This window comes from Spinacia oleracea, chromosome 4, assembly GCF_020520425.1.
Source record: "Spinacia oleracea cultivar Varoflay chromosome 4, BTI_SOV_V1, whole genome shotgun sequence".
NCBI lineage: Eukaryota > Viridiplantae > Streptophyta > Magnoliopsida > Caryophyllales > Amaranthaceae > Spinacia > Spinacia oleracea.
Window position 1 is genome coordinate 147,512,568 of NC_079490.1, and position 9,057 is coordinate 147,521,624.

The following is a 9,057-nucleotide window of genomic DNA, read 5'->3' on the forward strand; positions in this document are numbered from 1 at the left end:
GAATTTTCGGCACTCTTAGGTAAGAAATATGACTGAATTTTTCTCTCAAAACTCACTTTGAATACTTGAATTAATCTCTTAAAATATGTGACCCTAGGCACGTATTTATAGAGTTATGGAAAGGGAATTGGAATCCTAGTAGGATACGAATTAATTAAACTTAGAATCCTATAAGAACTCTAATTAATTAATTTATCCTTTTAGGAATAGGAATTTAATCATATACTAATTCTAATAGTTTTAGGAATCGTGCATGAACACAAACTCACACACACACACGGCAGCCACGAGGGCCGCCCATGCGCGTGCGTGCGAGCAGCAGCCCACGCAGCGAGGCCATGGCCTTAGGCGCGCGCTGGGCCTGCCTTGCGGTGGGCCTGGGCGCTGCCTTGGCTGGGCGCGCGTTTGGCTTGCTGGGCGATGGCCCGACTTCGTGCTGGGCCTTCGTCCGGCAGGCCTCGTCCGATGCTAATTCGTACGATACGCTTCCGATTAAATTCCCGGTTCCGGAATTCATTTCCGAACAATATTTAATATTTCCGATTCCGGAATCAATTTCCGTTTCGAACAAATATTTAATATTTCCGTTTCCGGAATTATTTTCCGATTCCGATAATATTTCCGATTCTGACAATATTTCCGTTTCCGGCAATATTTCCGATTCAGGCAATATTTCCATTTCCGATAATATTTTCCGATACGTACCATGTTTCCGTTTCCGGCAACATCTACGACTTGGATAATATTTATATTTCCGATACGATCCATATTTCCGTTTCCGGCAATATCATCGTTTCCGGAGTATTCATTTCTTGCCTGTGACGATGTCAGCTCCCACTGAAACCAAGATCCGTCGATTCCGAATATCCATAGATGGAGTATCTAATGCCATTAAATACTTGATCCGTTTACGTACTATTTGTGTGACCCTACGAGTTCAGTCAAGAGTAAGCTGTGGATTAATATCATTAATTCCACTTGAACTAAAGCGGCCTCTAGCTAGGCATTCAGCTCACTTGATCTCACTGAATTATTAACTTGTTAATTAATACTGAACCGCATTTATTAGACTTAACATAGAATGCATACTTGGACCAAGGGCATTATTTCCTGCAACACTAACTTCCAAAGATTTCAAGGCTTCAGAAACATTCTCGATTATAGCCCGCTCAGCCTCGAAGGCACAGGCAATGGTGGGAGAAGGACTACTATCATCAACTGGACTAGCTACTATTTCTACAGGCGGCTGAGTCTTCCTAACCCATACATTGTTCCAGCGACGATCTCCGCGAGAGCTTGCATTTCTTTTAACAACAGCAGGCCCCTTCATGTTAGGCATCTTTTTAGGCCTGGCACTGGAACCGGGAGGAACTTCCTTTCGCTTTCGATCAGGACGAGCTTTCACAGCCTTAAAACTATAGGTACGAGGTCTGGCAGAATCAGGACCCTCATACTTAACACGAATACGAGGTATCAAAAGCTCAGCCGGCTCCCCATTTCGAGCCTCGGTCCTCGCATCTTTGTCATCGGAACTCATCCACAACTTATAGTTTTCAGAAAGACCCACAAAGCCATTTGTAGCTACGGCCCAACGCGGGAGACCATCATAATACCTAGCCCACGCTAAGACCCGTGTTTGTGAAAAGGTCGCTACCTTAGGTGGTACCGTATCAGAAAAGGGGATAGTCTGCCTTAAACCATATTGACGCATGACTCGGTAAGGGAAAATATAAATGGGACGAGAAAGCCCCAACAAAGAAACATAAACCGATACATCAGACCCCCCTGTCATAGTAGTAAAACCCCACCATGGTACCACCCACTTAATAGAACAAATGCCATAAGTAAAAAAGGAGGTCCATTCGGCCTCGTCCTGGCCTTGGTGCAAGTATTTTCGGTTACCCAAAGCTATATGGCGATAATGTTTAGGATCGGCAGGAGCTTCCAAAAGTCTAAGCCGTTCCGCAAGCCAAATCTGCAAAAACAGGTACGATCGAATCAAAAGAATGAAAAGAAAGAAAAAAAAAAGGTTCCTGGGGCGCAGTTTCAACGCCCAGGACCAGGCGCCGAATATTCCAGCGCCCAGCCCTGGGCGCTGAAAATCAGCCCCCGGCAAAAAGAAATATATAAAAGTGGCGTATGTGTGCGCAAAGAAAAAAATAGATTACCTGCGGTAATAGGGGGCTTCCCTTAAAAATTTCGGATTTGGCACCCTTCTTCAGCTCATCCGCACTCAGCAAAGTCTCGGCAACAACCAACGGCATAATAGAATAGCAACTTTCCATCTGGCTAATCAAGGGGATCAGCCTTATGTCACCGAACTCACCATTATTATTCGACAGCAAATAATGATTCAACAAGCAAAATACAAGGGCTCGAATGTTCAATTTTTGTTCGGTCATATTCTTACTAGGCCTAAAATGATGTTTTACGAGTTTTGCCAAGTTAACCTTATCGTCTACAACAAGTTCAGCAAACATGTTATCATCTAGCCCTAGGAAAGCCCTTATGGTTGTTTTACCCTCTTCAATAGTGCCAGGGGTAACAGGAGTAGCGTTAGTAGGATAACCAAGGATCGCAGCAAATTCATCAGGCAAAGGACATATTTCATTTCCCCGAAAGGAAAAAACATGATGATCGGAGTCCCAAAAGTTTAGGGCAGCATGCAGAAAATTATAATCAATATTAATTTGTTGTAAGCCTAAAAGTGCCTCTAAGTGGTATTCTTTTAACAAAGCTTTTTCTGTGGGAGTAAGGGCTCGTAGCCAACGCCTAACAGTCCGTTGGAGTGAGAAAGTAGGGGTCGACATGGCAAAAGCAGTAAATAATTAGAGCACAGCAAAAATAGAGAAAGAATTTGAGAGTGGTGAAAAATAAGGACGTATCTAGCCCTTATATATATAGCTGAACGCACCCAATAACATCCTGATCCCATTCGGAAACGTGTTTAGAAATCCAAAAATCAAATATTACCAGGAAAGAACTTTCAGTGCCCACCTCTGGGCGCCGAAATTTTTAACGCCTGAGCTTGGGCGCTGAAAACGCAGCCCAAGGCCCAGATTTCACAAAACACGGAATAGGAAAGGACTTAAGACCGTGTTGCTAAAACACGAGGCCCTATTACAAGTAAGATCAGGCCCAAAGCACCTTTAGCTCCCAAATAAGCAAAAAATAATAATAACATTAAAACTTGGTCGAAACTCAGACTCGTTTCAGAAAACGCTCATGTACACTTTTCAAAAAAAGCAAGTTAAATATCATGGTCATTCTTCGAAACACCAAAAATATGTGTCGTCAAGTCATTGGTTTTCCAAATAGGAAATGTCTGTCTGTACGTCAAAGGGTTAATCCGGGCCAAGCTAAAACCGGATGTCGCCTGAAAACTAAAGTCGCACTCCACGGCTTCACTAAAATAGCACACTACTATAGGAGGTCGCTCGCACATACGAGCGTGACCCCAACCATGATTACAAGACGCGAAAAACAACCGACGAGCCCCAACACTTGGGGGCTCGCAAAAAGTGGACTCCAACAAGGAGCGCGCAATCAAAATCACATTCACAGACTGCGCCACGCACCATATCATGTTTGGATATCTCAAAAAAATATATTGTTAAACAAAAATATACACAGTGTGGACCCACTTATAGGACACATCTAATCAGGAAATATTACGACCCACCAACAGGTTGTAATCACCAAAAGCTCTTCTACATAGGCAAAATAAGAAATTCAAAATGGGGTCGCCCACCCTCAGCGGGCGGGTTCTGCGTCACTAGCCGCGCAGGTCCTTAATTTTCGAAAAATAAAGTCTTCAAATTTAAAATAGGCTCGCCATCTTCAGCCGGCGGGGTCTACGGCGCAAACCACGTAGGTCTTTATTTTCAAAAAAAAATAAAAAAAAATAAAATTTCAAAACAGATTCGTCCACTTCTATCGGACGGGGCGTCCACCCTCAGCGGACAGGTTCGCCATCTTCAGCCGGCGGGGTCTACGTCACAAACCGCGTAGGTCCTTATTTTTCAAAAACATCAAAACAGATTCGTCCACTTCTATCGGACGGGGGGTCCACCCTCAGCGGACAGGCTCGCCCACCTTCAGCGGGCGGGGTCTGCGTCACTAACAGCGCAGGTCCTTAGTCGCTGCAGCGATAACTTTTATCGGTTTTCCCTTTTTCCAAAAATTAAAGGATCGGTTTTCCCTTTTTCCGAAAATTAAAGGATTGGTTTTCCCTTTTTCCAAAAATTAAAGGATTGGTTTTTCGTTTTTCCAAAAAAGAATGATGTGTTGGATTTTCCTTTGTTTTACGTCCTATAAAAACAAGGGGGTTTTCTCGTTTAGCTAGCCCTGAAAATGAGAATCTTTAAAAACGTTTTACCTCGTGATTGGGCTTGGCCAGGCCCAATTACACTTTACAGCTTTAATTTCAAAACATCTGTAGTTACTCCCAATGACAAAGTGAGGGAGTTTCTACGCACCTTTAGATCCTTCCAATGACAAAATGAGAAGTTTCTACACTATCAGTTGACAAATCCCAATGACACGTGAGGGATATGTCGGCACTTCAAGTGATGACCCTTAAGTCAAATGTTATCACTCGGGGGCTCGTGAGACCCTCGCAAAACAGGTCACATACACCATGGCTTGTGTGACGCACTCCGTCTAATACTTTGACCATCGTCTTACTCCAAGACTCAGTCAAAGTGGGGGCTAACTGTAGACACCTACTTTTGTCCCCGTTCCCGCAAGGGAAAGGTTCGATAATGAAAGCATAAAAACTCCACTTGACAACGCATCTCCTATAAAATAAACGAATCTCGATTCCCCATTTCGTTTCACCCGAAACCTGCTATTTATGGAAATCTGCTAAAAATAGTAACTGCCGTAAAAGGTAACTTCTAAAAGTGGCAAATCATAAAAGATAGAAACCTGTCAGAATTAGGTGTTGCACTCCAACGTAAATCCTAAATGAGATAGAAAACCGCGAGAATCCTATTCCTAATAGGATTCGGAAATAAGAGTTACGTATTAATTAAAATCCTAACGAGCCTAGAGTTCGTAACGGGCCCAGACGCATTCCGTCATAAAATTGATACGCGCTAAAAGACTCGAATTAATCTCAAACTCTACGGATTTTAGGAATCCGAATCTGACTAAACAAAATTGCCCAGATCCTATTTTCAACGCCTGGCTCTGGGCGCCGAAATCTTCGGCGCCCAGGCCTGGGCGCTGAAAGTACCTGGGTACGTGTTTTTTCCTAACTCTTTGCGGATTAGAACTCTGCAATTCTATATTTCCACGAACTCTTCCCTATAAATAGGCCCCTAGTTTCGACGTGAAAGAACACACAACAACACATAATATATTCTGAGTATTGACTCTAAACCCCTTAGCCTAAGCCTCTCGCTGCGAAACTGTTCACACGTTCTGTCGCAATCGATCCATAAATCGAACAGAACGTATCCTGTCCCATAATTGAGATTCGTTAAATAAAAAGGAGAAATAGCAAAGTCAAAGTGGTTAGTTTTCTGAGAACCGTGACGCACCTCTCAAGGGTGCGTCGTAATGTGTCCCTTTTCGATGATTTAACTGCTTTCCTCGCCCTTTTTATGAACTGTTAAACTAACCTAATATGATTGTTCTATCAGCCTAACAAATATAATATTTTTGGGAAATCGGATTATCATGCTAGGTCCCTTAATGTTATTTAAATCAGATAATCACGATCGAATTAGTATTATATGTTGCATATTGCTAAAATCAACTCAGATTAGTTTAATAGTTAACGCATGTCCCTTCAATTATTTATGCTGAGCTAGTAAGGATATCCTGCCTCTGGAGTTATCGACGAGCGAATTACTCCTCTCGGTAGTTACAGTCCCCCGAACCCTCAATCTCTACCTTGCGGGTGTATATTGAGAGATCCCCACACCAGGGATCACAAGGGAACCTACGACCGTCGTGGTCAAACATAATTGCACTCCCTTTATGTCACGATAACCGGGTTTTGTCAGTTTTTCTCATTGTTGTTAAAAACTGAATGGCGACTCCTATATTACTAGTCAATTGGGTGTATACTCACAGGAAATCCAATTACACTTGATTAAATAAAAAGAATCGTCACACCCACGAGGGACAAGGTCACGCATTAGCCTCACGCTTTTTCGACCCCCTCACAGTGATGCATATAAGGTGTTTGATAAAATGCGTAATTGAATTAATAAATTTAATCTACCTTTTCTAAATTAGTTTCAGTTGCAAAAGTTAGTTATATTGATGGTTGGAAAAAGGTGTAGAAGAAAACTAGCTATATTGATGTTTTGTGCTTGAACGGAAGCCAAAGTTGGACCCTTTAGCGAAGGTTGATGAAGATGACAATGGCTTTTCAGAACTGACAATGGTCGTTTATTGCAATATGCAATCTGATTATGTATTGTTTATTATGATTCCGTAAATACTAAAAAGAAACCATAAACAATAATAACATAAAACAACTGTAACACCCCGACTGCTAAACACCATTAACTAGGTTAATTATCTTTAATTAGCAGCGGAAACCCTAATTTAGTCGGAGCGTCACATGCCGTATTTCCCTCGTGGGAAATACAAGGCGACATAACCTTTCTACATTTACTGACTACTGATGAGTAACAGTAATTATACTTCACTTTGATTAATTCTTTAATATTTACATCGAAATCTAAATGAAATTTAATAAATATTCCTAACATTGATTAAACATAAATATTAAAATCCAACTCAGTAATTGAAATTTGACTTAGAGTTTAATTTGTTCATCCATTATTACTAGTGATACATGATTATCTTTATTAAACATCGATCGTGAATTTGATGGTTGCATCCTCACTCTAAGGCATCCCATGATCTTCTTCGTACCTAAAACAAAAGCAACATCGTGAGCCGATGCCCAGTAACATACTACCCTAACAGCGTAAACTCATTTCAATTCATTTTATTTACTTTGCAATCAGGGAGAACAGAATATAGTAAAACACTTTCATAAATGCATTATAATAAAACATCATTTAATTTATAACTTGAAACTTTAATAGTTCCCATTATCTTTCATACACTTTCATTTTACTTGGTAACTGACAAGTTAGCCTTGCGGGACGTCTCCCATCTTGCGATAGTCCTCAAGGAGCACTCTCCCTTGTTGGACATACTCCCGTACCTAGATAGTTTTCTCTTTTAGCTTGCGGTAACCCTCAAGGAGCACTCTCCCTTGTTGGGTGTCCCGCGGTACGGCGGTACGTGCACGACCTAGAAATAGTAACCCCACTAACTGCCAGAACCGGTTACACTTTTATTTATCATGTTTCGTATCTTATTCGTAACTCATAAACATCATCTTATAAAATCATTCATAAACATATTTAAATATCATCATTCATAAAACACACTTCATAAATACATTTCATATCCCACAATCCAATAAAAACACATCATTATAAACATATTTCATAATCTCATAAAACACATTTCATAAGGGGATTGTGGGTGTTAGCAATAGATGTTACCTCAACCGTAGTTAATATTCCCTGTTCGATGGACCGTGCTTCCTGAGCTCCGAGTTCGATTTCTTTCACAATATTGAATCATTCAATTAGTTATTAACGATTAATATTAATACTTTATAGTAAGTTTATAAATAATTATAAATAACGAATTGTAATAAAAAATTATAATTTCATAGTTTTATCGTTAATATTATTATTAATCAAAATTTCAATTAAAAACTAAATTCTTATTTTATAAATCGATTTTATACGAATATTAATTTAAACCAATATTTCTGTCGAAATATATTATAATATCATCATTAAGAATTTATTTAATTGAAATTATTAAGTAAACGTTTTCAAAATATTTAGATTGGTAAATAATATGGGCAAAACAACAAAACTCACTTAGTAATTTGGGCCAAGGGAAATTTGGGCCTGACTTAAGGGAATAAAAAGCAGCAAACCAATTTGGGAATTTGTTTTCTTGAAACCCCTTTTCTCTCTTTTTTTTTTCTTCTTTTGCACGAGGAACAGAGGAGGCAGGGCACGAAGGAGAAGCACGAAGAGGAAGGAGAGGAGAGATGGTGGGCGGAGGTGGGCGGCGGTATGGGTGTCGCAGCGCGGAACCAAGGCTGAGAGGCGACAGTGGTGGTGGTGGTTTCGCGGTGGTGAAACAGCAAGGGAGGGGAGGTGGTCGTGCGAACAGAGAGGAACAGGGGAATTGGTGGTGGTGACTTGGAGCGGTTCTGGGCGGCGACTATATAGCTCGCCGGAGTATGTGGGGGCGGGAGTTGGTTTACAAGGTGGTGGGGGAGGTTGGGAGTGGTGGCGCGACGTTGGTGGTGCCGCAAAAGGGAAAAGACAGAGCGAGGCAGGGGAGTGCATGGGAGGAGAAGAGCGGGAGAGGTGAGGGATGATGGTGGTGCGATGGTGTTGAGATGGTGGAGGAGCTGGCGATTGGTGGTGGTAGATGGCTGCCGGTTGTCGCGGTGATGGTTGTTTGTTGGTGACTGTGGTTCGAAACAGGAAGGAAACAAGGGATGATTTCCAATTTTGTTAACTGATTTGGTTTTTGTATTGAAAAAATAATTCTGAAATTGGTTCAATTTGTAATTAGGTGGGTTTCTAGAAGAATGAAAGTTCTTGGGCTCCAAGGAAATGAATGTAGTCTGAAATAAGGGAAGAGAGGAAGGAAAGAATGGCTTCCTTCTTCCATGTACGTGGAAAGCAAGGGAGGAAGAAGCTAATTGCAAACTTTGTCCTTTAGGGACATTTTAGTAATTTCAAGTAGTTAGGCCAAATTTCTGAATTTTAAATTGCTATTTTAGAAACTACTAAAAATAGAAATGTTTAATTAAAACAAAGTCTCGTAAAATATATCGTTAACGAAAAATAAATAAATTTTCGTTTATAAATTTATCGTTTAAAATAAATCGTAAAAACGTTTTAAAATAACGAAAATTTTAAATTATTTCTAATAATTAAAACGAAATTACGTTAATAAAATATTATTAATTTTAATAAATCGAGT

At 40.6% G+C, this 9,057-nt stretch overlaps 1 long non-coding RNA gene across 1 annotated transcript; it reads right to left on the minus strand.

The window, feature by feature from the left end:
* Positions 1-6,648: 6,648 nt before the first annotated feature.
* On the minus strand, positions 6,649-8,697 carry LOC130459383 (uncharacterized). Its single transcript, XR_008918753.1, has 3 exons — positions 7,932-8,697; positions 7,542-7,603; positions 6,649-6,897 (listed from the first exon to the last, which is right to left on the minus strand). It is a non-coding gene; the product is annotated as an uncharacterized lncRNA (long non-coding RNA).
* Positions 8,698-9,057: the final 360 nt, after the last annotated feature.